The sequence below is a fragment of the Acanthochromis polyacanthus genome, chromosome 8 (assembly GCF_021347895.1).
Source record: "Acanthochromis polyacanthus isolate Apoly-LR-REF ecotype Palm Island chromosome 8, KAUST_Apoly_ChrSc, whole genome shotgun sequence".
Lineage (NCBI taxonomy): Eukaryota > Metazoa > Chordata > Actinopteri > Pomacentridae > Acanthochromis > Acanthochromis polyacanthus.
In genome coordinates this window covers 10,771,734-10,787,186 of record NC_067120.1, presented here as the reverse complement: position 1 = coordinate 10,787,186, position 15,453 = coordinate 10,771,734, and positions in this window count along the sequence as shown.

The window sequence follows — 15,453 nt, the reverse complement described above, 5'->3', positions numbered from 1 at the left end:
TGACAAAATGGTGCCTTCACAGACACACAAATAGTGTTTGGCTTAATGTGCTTTTAAAGGTAGGAGAAAGGAATGTAATGATTGACAGAGTTGAAGATAAAGACTGTAAGCCCACGTAAGTGTAGAAATCTCTCAAAACATCAAGGCTTTGCAGATGCTTTACCATGACATGTCTGTTATGCTTTAAGGATGCGCAGTGTCTTGTGGTTGCCAGTGCTCAATGTTAGCAAAACTTTTTGAAGTGTCTTTCCTAACTAACTTCTTTACCGGATTCAACCATATGGTGCTGTTGCAATGTCAAGATGAGATATGACATTTGATCAGATCAGGCTTAATAAGTCTAAGCTCACATGATGTTATCCAGTTAAAGTACTGCTGCTGTTTTTCACCCTTTTGTTTCATCAACCAGTGCACTGCTTGGACACATACAGTGAATTCATATTTTTTTGGGAAAAAGAAGCAATATAAGAAAAAAAATACCATAATGAATATTCATTGATGAATGTGTTTGGTTGATTTTTGCACTCGCGACTGGTTGGTCTGGAACTGTGGCCACAAACAGCCCTTTGGAGGTTTTTTTTTCAAACCAAAGGACCACTTGGAACATATTCTGAAAACAGAGAAACCGAAATTTCACATAAAGCTGATTAAAGGCTGAGACATAAATTCTAGGGCTAATTTCCAGAAAAGTAAGTTGAGCAATCAGCCGTGTTTACACTTCTCAAATTCAAAATTAATTCAAATGATACATCCAGTTTTATGCAAATATGACATAAATGCATTCGTCAGATTTGATTCAAGATATCTTGGTAAAACAACACATTTTCTGCAGTCAAAATCAAAAGTCTTTCATAAATTTATCTTCTGTGTTCAGAATTTCCTAAACAAAAAATATACTGGTTGTTTTTGACATGTAGACATCTGATGTATTTAGTTGTGTTGCCTATTTGATGTGTACATGTCAGTTTAGATTTTTTTCCTCTTTCTTTCTGTATGTTTTTTTTGTGTTGCCATGATCCACTGTCCTGCCTCTTCAGACCAGCTGATCCAACCTGCCCTGCTGCATCACCTGCTGCATCAGTCGATCTCCACCGCCCCTCTGCTCACCTGCAGCCACTTCACCAGTCCACCCTGCAGCGTACGTAGCCTCTGTTCAGCGCTACTCATCTGCCAGATAGCTGCTTTGTGCTTAGTGCCTTAGATTTCCACCGTTCTGTTTTTGCTCCAAGATTAGTTCCAGCTTCCCCGTACTTTGGATTCTTCCTCAGCCTGCTCCCGGTTCTTTGTTTGCTTGCCTGCTTTTTGGGAGCCTTGAATCTGCTTTTTGCTTTTACAGCCTGCCTGCTGTGTCATGCTCCTGGGTCCTTTGAAGAGAACCTGAATAAAAAAAATCCAGTCCTCATTGGAAATATCAAGTTTTTGATTAAAAAAATATTGAGCTTAAATTAATTTTAAAAAATTGCATTTGTTATCAAAATTTATAATTAAATCAAGAATTTCTGAAATACAGTTCCCTGACAACAATCAAGTCACCAGTCTCGGTCCCAATCCAACATCTGTAGGTGAAGCTGGATTTGAACCTTAAATTGTGTTGTGTCACAACAACAACAATCAAATCAATTGATAATTCAGTTCATGCATGAAGAACAGCTCCTTGTTCTGCGACGTTTTGCAGCAACCACATCTCACAGTCCACAGTTCCCTTTGTAACGCTGTGTCAGGAGTGAGCACAGCATATACATACAAATATGGACATTGTTCATCTTTTGTGATTTTCGGGACGTATTACACACTGGGGTGTTTACATTTCATGCCTCAAAATCTTGTGGGACATTAAATGTAGCTTGCTCCAGATTCATGCAGCATACAGTAACCCTGTCTGAGTGTAGTGAAGTTTATTTCTTTGTTTTTCACTCTCACTGATTTACATTTCATTGTCATTTAGTCATTCAGTGACTATGAGCATTTAACACAGACTCTGCTTTGTATGTCACCGATGACCTAATGTACTAAAGAGGTGCTGTTCTTGGATTGACACAAACGCACAGAGAAAAAAACAGACAACTTTTGTACTATTATCTGAACATGACAGGGCGTGTGTGAGATGCACTCCACTATGGTGCTTTTGCCTCTTTTTCATGCAGACTGTTAAGCTACAAAACATGGAGAAATGCAATATTTTATCTGAAAAACTACACAGCTGTGATCCTGGTGAATAAAAACACATAGCATGGACTTTTTTTATTCAATGTCACTGGTTTAAATTTCATCCTCTTTCATGCCATTATGAGCCATTTATTTGTTTATGTTTATTGGCAGCATTTTTAAATAAAAATGTACAACCTAATCCTGGCTAAATGGTATTACTGATGATGATATTTCACTAGTGATGGGGGGAAAATGGCAAGAATGGGTCTCGAATCTGTTGCTGATGCAACAGGACAGTGTGCACTATTTCTGTTTCCAGGAGGTAATGTGCATCTTTAGCCATTTTCCTGTGGTGTTGTGTTTCCCTGTAAAGTAATGATGAAGGGAGCTGGTAGATTACTTCTTTGAAGGGCTGCAGACACGCTTCCTCCTCAGGATAAAACACACATGCTCCAAATGATTATTCGTGTATGGGACTCTGTGTGTATGTTAGGTCTGAAAGAGGTTTTAATGGCTGTAAAATACTACCGAGTTACTATCTGATTTTTCAAGGATAAGGTTGCTTATCCTGTGGATCTTGAATCCTGCACATCTTGCGCCTGTTTTAGTTTTGGAGTAGCTCCTTGAAATTCAACACACCTCTCTGTTCATTCTGCTTTTTTTTCCTCCCTTTTTCTCCCTTTTTTTTAAATTAGTAATTCTATCTTCCCTGGTCTTGTGCTCAGGCTGTGCATCAAAGTAGTGTGAATTTAAGAATGCATAAAGTATTCATAGCATTCAACAATTAGCATGATTTCTGACCTAAAGCTTTATTTTGATATTACCTGTATGTAATGATGTTGTCTGTTCTTTGTGCTGGTTCCATTTTTAGCAATATAAATATGTCAAATGTCCTCACGAATGTTTTCAGCCTTAGTAGATGTTGAGCTTTGAGGATAAAGCAACTCTTAGATTCTTACTCTGACAAAAATACTGCTTTACAATGACTGGAATTCTATTCATTTTAGGCATAATGTTATCCTAAGAAGATTTATAGGTTTTATCATGCAATGATGTGATGCAGCAGCATCACATCATTGCTCTGGTATACAGATATGCCCAGTTCAATCTGAATTATTTAGGTGAAGTTAAAATATTATTCAGTTGTGGTGTTAATAAAATGGTGGAAGAAACATTGCTCTGTGATGCTGTTGACTGTAGTGAAGGCAGCAGACAAGATGAGTGAACCCTGATCATGGCTTTGTGAACGTGTGACTTAAAAAGTATTCCAGTAGATGGCACTGGTGCTCTGTTTAAAATATAACCTAAAACTGCACCTGACTAATGAGGCAGCAGCACTGGTTAAAGCTTCACTAACTGCTCCCCAGACACACAGGATGAGATGAAGATGAAGTATATTTAAAATGATAGATAGATAGATAGATAGATAGATAGATAGATAGATAGATAGATAGATAGATAGATAGATAGGAACACAGCAAGCATATATGTAAGTATGGGCTATAAGTTAAAAAAGAAAGTAAACAAATACAGCATAGGATTAACTGTAGTAATACACTGAGTGTTTATGTGCCACAAAAATACTGATACAGGCTGCAATCAAGAGGCAGGATAACCATGATATTGACATGACTGCAATGCTGTGTAATTTAATGTAAGGTATTTATGAGGACAACAACACATTGTCCTGCTGTTTGCAGCAGGTTTGTTTACGAGAAGTAACTGACAGACCACATGCACTGGACAGCACTATGAAATTCTACACATTTATGCAGATTAGGGTGACTTCAGGATTAGAGGATTTTTTTTGTAAATGTAAATTTTGTAAATTTTTTTGCAATTTTTCTTTTTTGGAGAGGATATTTTTGTGCGGCAGCAGCTTATACACAGTGTGAAACCATAGAAACCGTCAGTGTCAAAGTACACTGACTGATATGAAGTAATGATAAAAGCGCCCCCTAGTGGTGGTGGAAATTTGCACAGTTTCTAATACTAAGAAGCCCCGCGCACCGGCGTCCAACATCAAACTAAAGGCAAATTTCATACTGTGGTGTTTTATTGTTGAAATGACTGTGTTAAGTCTCTTCTACTAACTCACTAAGTCGGTGATTTTTCTTGCAATATTTTAGGATATCTTGTCATCGTTTTTTGCTGTGAACCGCAGGTGGCATTGTCGGTAAGCATTTTGAAGGCCCAGGACAACAAAGTTAACGGCTAGCTTAAATATGTAAATGTTATTAGCTAACGGGTTAGCGAAATTTCATTAAGAGGTGATACTGTTGCAGGGAGAAATTAACATTTAGTATAGCGTGGGTTGTTTTTTTGTGTTTTTGAATTGACTTAATGATTAGACATTTAGCAAAGTAGGACATTTTGCTAGTTAGCAGGATTATCGAGAGACAGCAGGTCCGATTTGTGGCACTGGCAGCGAGCAGTGACACTTTTTGTGGCACCGCTGTGGTGCCACGGTTAATTCCACTGTGCAGCAAGGGCGTCAGTTTGTTTTTAAAAGTGGGGGGGATGGAGACCACAGCCATTGTCAGATGGAAATGCACACCCTGGGTGGCGTGCTGGGTAATCGGGAACACCGGGGATATCCCCGGTGGGCCGCTTTATTGTTGGGCCGCTCCAGTCATAAAATAATAATAATAATAATAATAATAATAATAATAATAATAATAATAATGCTTTAAATCATGGGTCTCAAACTCGCGGGCCAACTGCGGCCGTGGGACGATATTTTGTGGCCCTCTACTTGAGATCAAAGTTTAGCATTGGTGCGGCCCGCCTGCTTTTCTCATATGCTTCCGTGTCATTGGTAAGACAGCACTTTGAGAAAATGTCGAAGAACGGTGGCAAAATGCCACAAGTTGGGCTTGAACTCACAACCACGGCACCAACGGCGGAGATTCAACCTGTTGAGCTATCCGTACATGTGGATGGAGGGGTCTGTGGGCCGCTATAATACTAATTCTCCCGGGCCGAAATTTTTGCCCCTGCACGCCTCTGGTCGGAGCTTCCACTTGGCCCGGGCGCAAATTTAGCATCTGCACGTTTTTTTTTAACCTCACGAAGGTGTGCTGCATGTCTGTGCAACTCTCGGCCGAGTGCGGATGGTGCGTTCAGGAGTGTCGGAATTTTCTATACTGCTGAAAATGACTGGGTTTACAACGGCTTACATGTGAAGAATTTGAATGTGTTGGAGACAAAATGACCCCTGACAAAAAGTGTGTGTGTGTGTGTGGGGGGGGGGGACACACATCCCCACCCTTCCCCCCCTAAACTGACGCCTATGCGTCTGTCCCAAGCAGCAGCGATCAGCTGTAGAAGCTCGGCTGCTCGCGGTATTCCCCCCCCCGCTCGCATAATCGGAGCACCTCTGCTGGCATCTCCAGAGGCCACTGGAAATGCCGCTGCTGCAGTGGCATCTCGCCCAAACACTGGCATTAACCGTGGCAGCGATGCCACAAAAAGTGTCACTGCACAGTGGCATTAACCGTGGCACCGCGGCGGTGCCACAAAAAGTGTCACTGCTAGCTGCCAGTGCCACAAATCGGTCTTGCCCCTAGTGGGATTATCAGTACAGGTAACCTTACTCAGGCTCTCCCATTAGCTTTGGACAAGTAATTACTGCCAATAGAGCTTCACTTGTCAACTACTTTATTTTCTATATTTTGCTTTTAGTTGGCGGTAACATTGAGGAAACATATTTTGCTTTTTTTTCGGGGGCTTTTTTATTGTTACTGTAAGTGTTTCTGCTGTCTGACGACCAGCTCCGGCCTTGGGTAAGTTGAGTTAAGGATGTTAAATTCGTAAAATTAGCAGCCCGAACTTTTAGTATGTTTTAATCGAGAGGAGAGCCAGTTTGCACCTTACAGTACCAGTGTTGTGCCATAAAGTGATTGCAGCCTGTTGGAGCAGTTATCATTTGCCTGGACTATCACCAATCCAGTTGTTTTTACTTGCTGAAATAGCTTTAAGGACCCATTCAGCTCATATAATGCAGTTTTACAATTATGAGTGCAGCCCCTACATTGTGATTGAAATGACTGATTGCATTCCTGAGGTTACATTTTTAGAGACAATAGCTTATAGGATATTTTCTACATGTTGTATATATAAAAGGCATCCAGAAATCATATTAATTACAATCTAAAAATGGCACACCATAGCCTTAACATTGGAAAAGATGCTATAGTATTGCCTGTAATACACCTTAAATGTAAGGCCTGATTGCACTATAAACTGTGAAAAGAAAAAGACACACTTTTGCTATGACCACAGATACAAAATTATGCATATTTGAAAGCAATGACTGTTTGATGCAGATAAAAGCAGTTGTACACTTTTACATGAAGCACAATCAGTCTTTGTCAGACAATCACTTTTTGGATCATCGGTAGTGGTGTGAAAGACAGTGACGATCCTCTGTTCCTCTGTTTCTTCAGACTAAGACTACCTAATTCCTCCGGCTCCTCCCTACAACAACCCCAGCTCCAAAAGACAGTGCCTGCAGCTGACACAATGGTTCCCCAGACCGGTAAGAGCAATTTAACAGCTAATTCTTACTAATTTACAATCTGTTGTGTTTTGGATGTTGTGTGCACACAGGTGTACTTCAGAAAGTTCTCATCCTCACCAAAAAATGTCACAGGAGAAAGATTGTCGTTGTTACATTATGTTTCGTCATAGTCTCCTTTAACTTCACTGCACTTGGTCCACAGATGATCAAGCTTTGCTAATTTTAAGCCTCCAGGTCGTCCTCAACAGCGTGGATGACTTCATCACCACTGAAAATGGCAACAAGGCAAGAGGGTTTTTCAGTTTAGGTAAGTAAGGTGCATGGTTCAACAGTTCAAGTCCACATTTGGCTGCTTCTGCCACCTGTGCTGTGTGAACTAGTTTATAGTTCTGGAGCAAAAGCACTCCACCTCAAAATTTTCTCTCATTTTGCTCTGATTCTTTTCTTTGGTTCAAACATTTGAGTGATGAGATGTGATAGAAGGCTTAATAGTATGCAGTTATGCTCCTTGTTTCTGGGTGAGGCTGAAAACATCCCTCTACTATACCATATGCTCTGAGTTGTGAGAAAGAGACATCTACTACCTAGCTGTATAAGGCTGGAATGTTTGTCTTTTAGTTTGCTAGACTGCCCAGTTGCTGGTGTTATTCCTCTGTCAATTAGCAACCATGTCCTTAAACGGTTACACTTACTGTTGTCTCCTGTTGGTTATGTGCTTGAGTATTGAGTTATTAATGTGTTTAGAAATACAGTTCTGTGTTTGAACCAGCTCAGTTTTTACTGTTTCTGACTGTGCACCATTTCCTGTGTTGGTATGAACTGAAATTAAAGTCAACATCCAATTCTTCATAGGTGAATTAAAGCTGTGTTCTTTGAATGTCAACTTAATAATACGTAGCCTTGAACTGAAAACGGCACAGCAGTGAGGCTGGTCCTTGACAACAATATGATATTACTGGAATGATAACTCCATCTCTTCCCCCTGATATTGTTTTCCTTGAAAAGTTTATTCATTGCTGTTATGTTGAGCTAAAATTCATTGGTATTTTTCCAGCAAAGTGACCTTCCTTTGCTGCTCCCTTAGTGCAACTTCTTTGCCATTCAACACTGAACTAACTCGCTGGCAGACTGCCACTTAATATGGCTGCCACACTCAAGATGTGAGTCATACAACTTGTAAAAAGTGTCAATTTTTTGCTCGAGAAACCTTTTCAGTTCAAGAGGCAGCGTTTTCACCTAAATTCATGTCTTGCATGCAGTCACACTGGGTCTAAAATTGGCTTTGGGCTCAGTGTGAACACACACCTGCCACATGCCTCATCCTTTACACATGCCTTCTTCTCACCTGCCAGCGAAGAGGTCAGCAGGAGGCGTGTAACATACATGCAGAGGTCTATGATATCCCCCCATACCGCACCCTCACCTTGTAGACTCTGTAATCAGTAACTGCGGAGTCAAGGACACAGCTTCTCTGAGTGGAAATTACAGTCAGGTCTATGTAGAGTGGACAAGAGCTTTGCTTACACCTGTTGGTGTTGCGGTAATAAAACTATAGATAGAAGTTAGATAGTTGGCGAAGTCTGCAAATAGCTTTTCTGCTTCATCTATAAAACAGTCTCAAAGCTGTTTGGTTTACAGGGATTTAAAGAGATGATACTCATATTTAAGAAGCTGATACCACTAAATGTTTTACATTTTCGCGTATGATGCCGACAAATAATCAGCTACAAAAATACACTACCTGTCAAAAGTTTGGACACACCTTCTCATTCAGTGGTTTTGATTTAATTATCTTATACATTGTAGGTTAATGCTGAAGACATCAAAACTATTAAGGGATAGATATTGAATTTTGTTGTAAACCCAAAAAGTCTTAATCTTCAGTATTGTATTGTAGAAAATAATACAAATAAATAAAAAGCACTGAATAAGAAAGGTGTGTCCAAACTTTTGACAGGTAATGTAGATGCCATTGAAAGTTCTGTCACTTCAATAATAGATTAAGCTGTTAATAGTTTGCGTTGGACTGTTTAGGATTTCACAAAATCTTTTCATTGTCACAGTTTTCAGTGTTTTGGGGGGTAATTAGTAATATGGCAATGGTGCTCTTATCTGAAAGGGGCCTTCAGGATTTCACACACACATTTTATACACATAACACCCCAAACTCGTGTGTGTGTGTGTGTGTGTGTGTGTGTGTGTGTGTGTGTGTGTGTGTGTGACAGTGAGTTCAGCTGCATGCCCTCCTCTTTACTTTTATCTTAATAGGCTAATTAAATGATGGTAAGCGGTGCAGTCAGTTGGTCTTATTACTACAAACTAATACATCAGATCCGCCGTGTAATTAACTTTAACAGCCTCCTAGTCCTTTTAATTATTCCACAGTTGAGAATTTATTTAATGTGTGTAAATTTACAATGTGACATACATTTTTATTGATTAAGTACATTCCCCAAGATGTATAGAAGCTTCTTTATAGACTTACAAAAGGGTATTGGTATCTGTGTAAGTGTGGGTTTTCCCCAGGATGCTCCTTTTTCCTCTCACCACACACACACATGTCTGGTTCTGCTATTCCCATGGGGACTTACCATTGACTCCCATTCATATCTAACCCCTAACCCTAACCTTAACCCAGACCAAAACAATGCCTAACCCTAAAGAAACATTTTTGCACTTTTACTTTTTTCTGTAACAACAACATGGCCAAGAAAACACTGTTTCCCCCCGTGGGGACCTCATTTTTGGTCCCCACCGTGACACGAGTCCCCACCGAGATAGCAGAAACACGCACACACACAGACACACACACACACACACACACACATACACACACACACAAAAACCCCACAACCACATTAGACTAATTGGATGCTCTAAATTGTCCCCAAAATTTAACAGAAGAAAAAGACAACCAAATTTAAAAGAAAAGAAAAAAATCCAAATTCATCAAATAAACAAACAAAAATAAATATATATCTGCATGTGTCTGCCTCTGTGGTTAAAATACAACCATGTTGCTGTTGCACCTAACACTGGTGGTTCGGATTTCAACAGGACTGAAAGGCTTTTAGTTGTAATTGTTGTTTTACAGTCTGGCTTTATTCGATGTGACCTAAATCCATATTGTTGTTGAAGACTGGTACCTTTGAGATTCAGTTTCATTCAAAAAGTCAGTACACCGTTACATTTTTCTTAAAACAGTTTTTTTTTTCTTCAAATTATGTTATTTTACAGATTATTCTATGTTTAGTTAAATTGCACACAATAACTTGTAAAATCTGTGCAAGTATTCATTTACATGTTAACCATAATAAAGCAGGTCATAAAAACAGGTAATGTCAGTATTCAAAATCTGTGTTTTTATAAAAAATGATTTTTTCTTTGACAGAGTTTCACTGTACAATTATACTATTTTCTACTTCATTTCAGAAATGTTTTTTTTTAAAATACTGAATAATTTTCCAAACTGTTATTTTGCTGATTATCTGTTTTGTAAAATTATTGATCTTCAGTGAAATCACAAAAAAAGTATTTGAATTTACTCTAACCATAAAAAACAGGCTAAAACTGTCCAAGAAAATCCTTCTTGTTGACTCTCTGTCCCATTTGCCTGACGTGTGAACCACAAGAGGAGGATGTGTGAAATGCTGGAGCTCCCTACATGACCACATGCAGACGTTTTGTACTGAGAGGTGGACATGAGCGGCAGGCTGCTTGGTCTGTCTGTTTACTTTATTCAGTGCAGTGGCTACAGAGAAAACTGTACTTTTTAAAGCTAGGTTTGCTTGTCTGATTAAATTTCTGAGTTTCTTACTTTTGGAGGCCATCTTGCCCTGAAGGTTAGAGAGGAAACAGCCTCCAGAGCAGCTCTTTTATAGATTCACTGGGCAGGCGGGACCTCAAATAGGATTGGATTATAGATGTGTTCTGAATCTGATTTGCCAGTTTAAACTGAGACGGCAACCCCTGTCCTGTACATGTGAGTGTACTGGGAGAGGGAATGGTTTGTTCAGATGGCAGCCCAATGCAGCATTTCTTCGCGTTGAATGCAAATTGTGAATTTTATTTGTATGTTTTTTTTTCTCTTTCTATTTCTTTGTTTGTTTTGTGTCGTATAGGAGATGAGCTTCCAATTTTAACACTACACCCCTCCTTGCAACATATGTATGATAAGGATTTAAAAATTTAAATCATTTTTAATCTATTATTTTCTGGATTGTCTCTATGTTTATGAAATTACAGATAATATCTTGTAAAACTATACGTCAAAAAAGTCTAAATTTCCATATTAGCCATTTAAAAACAGGCTGTAAATAATATCCACATATATATTTTACAAATGGTAATCTGAATTTATGTCACTCTCAGACAAATACTGTGAAGGAAGAGGTCAAATGTCCAAATTTCTCCTGTTACTCATTTCAATTTATTTGAGTATGATGGAGATTGAGGAATGGAAAATTACCAGCTTTTTCTACATGGAAGAAACTTTTTGTTTTATTTCAGTAGGACCGTGTTTATGCTATAAGCCTCTATGAATTGACCAGCCTCCTAGACTGCTATAATTCTATAAGTCTATCTGTGATTGTAACACATATTGATTTTAAATATTCTTGTGTTGTAGTGCAGATCACAGTAGGATTTGTTCCATTTAAAAATAAAAAACTTTAGGACGTTGTCAGAGGTGTATGAGGAGGCCACTAGGGGGAACCCAATCCGTCATCATATGACATAATTCACTGCAGTCTGCTTCTTGATGAGGGTGCAGCATAAGATGGTGAGACGTTATCTTGCAAGGGAGGACACAATAGGATCAGCCTCCGTACAAAGCAAAAGTATCAAGTGTGAGACTTCTTAAATGAATACTCATATTGTGTTGCCTGATTTTCCAAATGTTGTTGATATAGCTTCAGGCAGGCCTCGATTTACATCTGTGATAATTTTACACTCAGTCTTGTCCCCCTGGGGACAAAATATTAGGCACGTCTTACTTTGATCAAGTGAAACATCTTAATCATTTTATCCAGAAACCAAGGGTGAAGAATTCAGATTTTCTTCAGCTGCCTCTACATATCCAGGGAGTCATAGATAAACTCTGTGTGCTTTCATGATTGATGTGTTTAGGGAGGCTTTGGTATACATAAGACGCTGCTGAGACTGACACTGAACAGATGAGGCAGGATAGAAGTAGAAAATTCATTGGTCTGGCTAGTCTCAAGATGCAGCTCTGCATGAAAGTGTGACAGTAACCTTGACAGAAAACGACTGGACCCAAGGAAACAGGCAACATTTTATGCTGCTGCTTGAAAAAATATCATTACTTAGAAGAAAAATATGAAAAATCTACAGAGACGTTTCTTTCTTTCTTTAAAAAAAAGAACAATTTTCGTAACTGTTGCCGGTTTGGGCAATGCCCCTTTTTGGGTGATATTGCTCACAACAGTGCCGTCTGGAGATTGTGTTACTCTGCATGATGTCACGGCCTGCAGCACCCAGCTGCACAGGTGCAGACCTGTTCTGGCCATGACTTTGTTGTTGATTTACTCTTTTTGTTCTCAGAAGAGTCAGTGCCTTAAAGCTTAATACAATATTTATGATCGCGATGTCAGGGACTTTCTTCCAAGTGCGCACATGGAGGTAAAAGGGCTGGAGAAGCCATCTGAAACAAAAGGAGTTATTGAGTTGGGCCGTGTCCACACTAAGCTGTGTTATAAATAGAGCTGAAATGTGCTTACTTTTATTTGTAGAGGCAATGATGCTTTTCAGCCTGAAAATAAGGTAAAAGAAAACGTATGTAGTTAAAATAACAGTGTCCTCCTGCACCAAGTACTGAAGGCCCTTATTCAGATTACTTGTTTTTTTAATTTGTGTTTAAATTTGATTGATATTTTAACTGGGACACACCTGAAAACTGAAGGTTTTACTAGACAAGACACCTCACTCTGTTGCAACTACAGAAACGCAGTCTGCTCTGACTGTATAGCTGAGCGCCACAGTGATGCTCCTTTTACCTCATAAACTATCACGTTGGCTGAGTGCAGACAGCTGTGTTCTGTTGAAGCCTGTTTCCTCACAGGCTTGGCGGACAGCACACAGAAACATCACCGTCAATGTTTCATTTTGGCCTGTCATCAAGTTAGTCCTGGATTCGACGTTAGTTGCCGACGGCTGCTATGACCTGGTGTTTGTCATGTTAACCAGCATCGGCGCTGACTAAACGGTGAAAGCTGCTACTGGAAAGTTTTGTACATAAAGTGTCAGAGCTTATTTGCACTGGTGCACCCAGATAATTTCTCACACTGCTAGTTTGGTTCCTGCCTGTTACTTTTCTCTGTCATATACTGTTGACTGTAAACTGAATACATGTGATTGAACAATTAGTTGGATAAAGTAAGCTACACCGACTGACCACATTCTGTTGTCGAGGCTAGATGTTGATTTCCCTTCTTGCGTACATGAGACACCTAAGCCTCTGTGGTCAAGTGAGTGAGGGAATCCTCCGAGTTATCAAGTGGGTGCCCTCCTTCCTCTGTGTTTTGCTGATAGGATCCACAAAACCTCCAGAGGGTTCAGCAGTGAATTCCAGCATCCCAGGTTCATCCCCGAGATGCCAACTACTCAGCTTGCTCTTCATCCACAGCCACTTACTTCACTTACGTACTCCCATCTCCTGGAGAAGCCTGGATGTGGAGGTGGCTACGAAGCCTCTGCAGCCTACTTTGTCTGGCCGGACCCTCAGCTTCCAGCCTTGCTGTTTTGCTTCGGCAGCAACCTCCATATACCTCAGCTTCTTGTGCTTGTAGGCCTCCTCTACTGAGCTCTCCCAGGGCACTGTGAGCTCGATGATGTAAACGAATGCTGATCATGTCTGGTCACTTGTTGGTGGATGCGAGCTCAGGTGGGAAGCAGAGCTTTTGTCCAAGTCTACAATCACAAGCCCCTCTCAACTGTCCATATTACAATGCCCAATGTGATCTATGTCCCTTCATGCTGCCATAACATGTTCATGGGATCTACTGGGGTGTCCTGTAGTTTCTTGGAGGTTGGCAGCAGATCCTTTGGGTGCTGAGTGTTGCAAGTTGGGGCCTTAATCTATCAGATGTTTCCATGCTTGCTTATTTGGATTTGGATCTGTGGAGGTTGGAATCACAGCCAGCGTCTTGGCTCTTGGTTGTGTTCCTCAAGCTGTTCCAGCGCAGTTAGGGGAGAACCACTGCTGACGGGGGATGCTGTTGCCATAAGGGAGGGTGTGCTTAGTCTCCTATAATGTTTAGGTGGATCTTAAAGTAACATCCACATGAATGCCATGACCAAGGTTTCCCATCAAACACTGCACTGTAACAAGTAAATCAGTTTTATTCAGTTCACATGTGTGTGGTTTTATGCACAGTTTAGTGTATGTTAAACTATATTTAGCAACAATCCATAGATAAACCTTTAAATGTTTAAAGTCATCCCTTGTATTTTTTTTTTTTAGAATATTCCACTGAAAAACTCTACTAATGTGCCTCTTCAAAACTGTGTGGCTGTGTCCCGATCAGATTTGACTGATGCTGTAGGATTCTTTATTGCATTTGGCATAAGTTGAATTTTACATTGTAAATAAGGTCATATATTTCTAACTATGCTGTGCTTGTTATAACAGCACAGAAACAAACAGACGTCTCTTCTGTGCAGTAACCCTACTGTTGTAACTTTGACAGAAAACAGTGTGTTCTTGTTGGACTTCATCATTCATAGTAAGACAAGAAGGATAAGGGAGGCGATATTCTATATTTTTCTTTCTGCCAAAAAATCCCATGAAAAGACTTAAGCTAAAAATGAATTGTTCCTACTCACAAGTACAGCCTCTGAAGCGAAAGCCCGACATGGCTTGTTCATCTGTGCTGCAAATCTCCATCTTTCTTCAAAAACTATGAAAAAATAGATCACTGAGCCACAATGTTGCACTGCACTACATCATTCTGATGTTTTGCATACTTACTTATACCCTAAATGTATATTAATCTATAGCAGAAATTATTCCCGAACACTGTTTATTCCTGTAAAGTCTTGTAGAGATGTTTGCTAAAAACCTGCAATGCCCGGACCAGTGCATGACTTGAGCATTGGAAATCACCTTTTCTGCAGTACTTCAGTTTCTTGGACTCTGTGCAGACAGTTAATTTGATTTATTTGTCTTTATTTGGCACTCAAATTTGTCTTTTAACTCCTCTCGCTTCTAAACATGAAACGAGGTTCATCCTTTCAGGCTTTGACTTGACTTCTGTGGTGACAAGGCAAGTAAAAGACACTGAGCTTTTGTCTCTACCCTTCTGATTTAATCTAGCACCTGTTTGCTATGCAAAGCCTCAAGAAGGGCTCTTTGATATGGGTGTGTGTGTATGTGTGTGCATGTGTGTCTTAACACTCTGATGCAAAATCTGATGCTATCGCTTGCATGCACTCACTAATCTGTGCTCCGAGGGTGGCCACGAGTTTTTGATTTCGTGCATTTCTTTCCTAAGATAATATAGAATAACTATATGGATAATTAAAAACTGGATCACACCAGTCTGTTCCGGCTCAGCCTGTTTGTTAGTCGGATCACAGCTCGAAGAGAATACATAATAAAACACAGCACTACTGTATGCTTAAAATCAGGAACTGTGTGAAGATGAAGTGAATCTTAATCATAGTCATGTGGCTAGTTAAATGCTTTTTATACCTCACCTTCATATTCAAGCCACTTTTGAAGCTGCTAAATAAGATCGAACACTGTGTGAGAAACATCTCGCCTC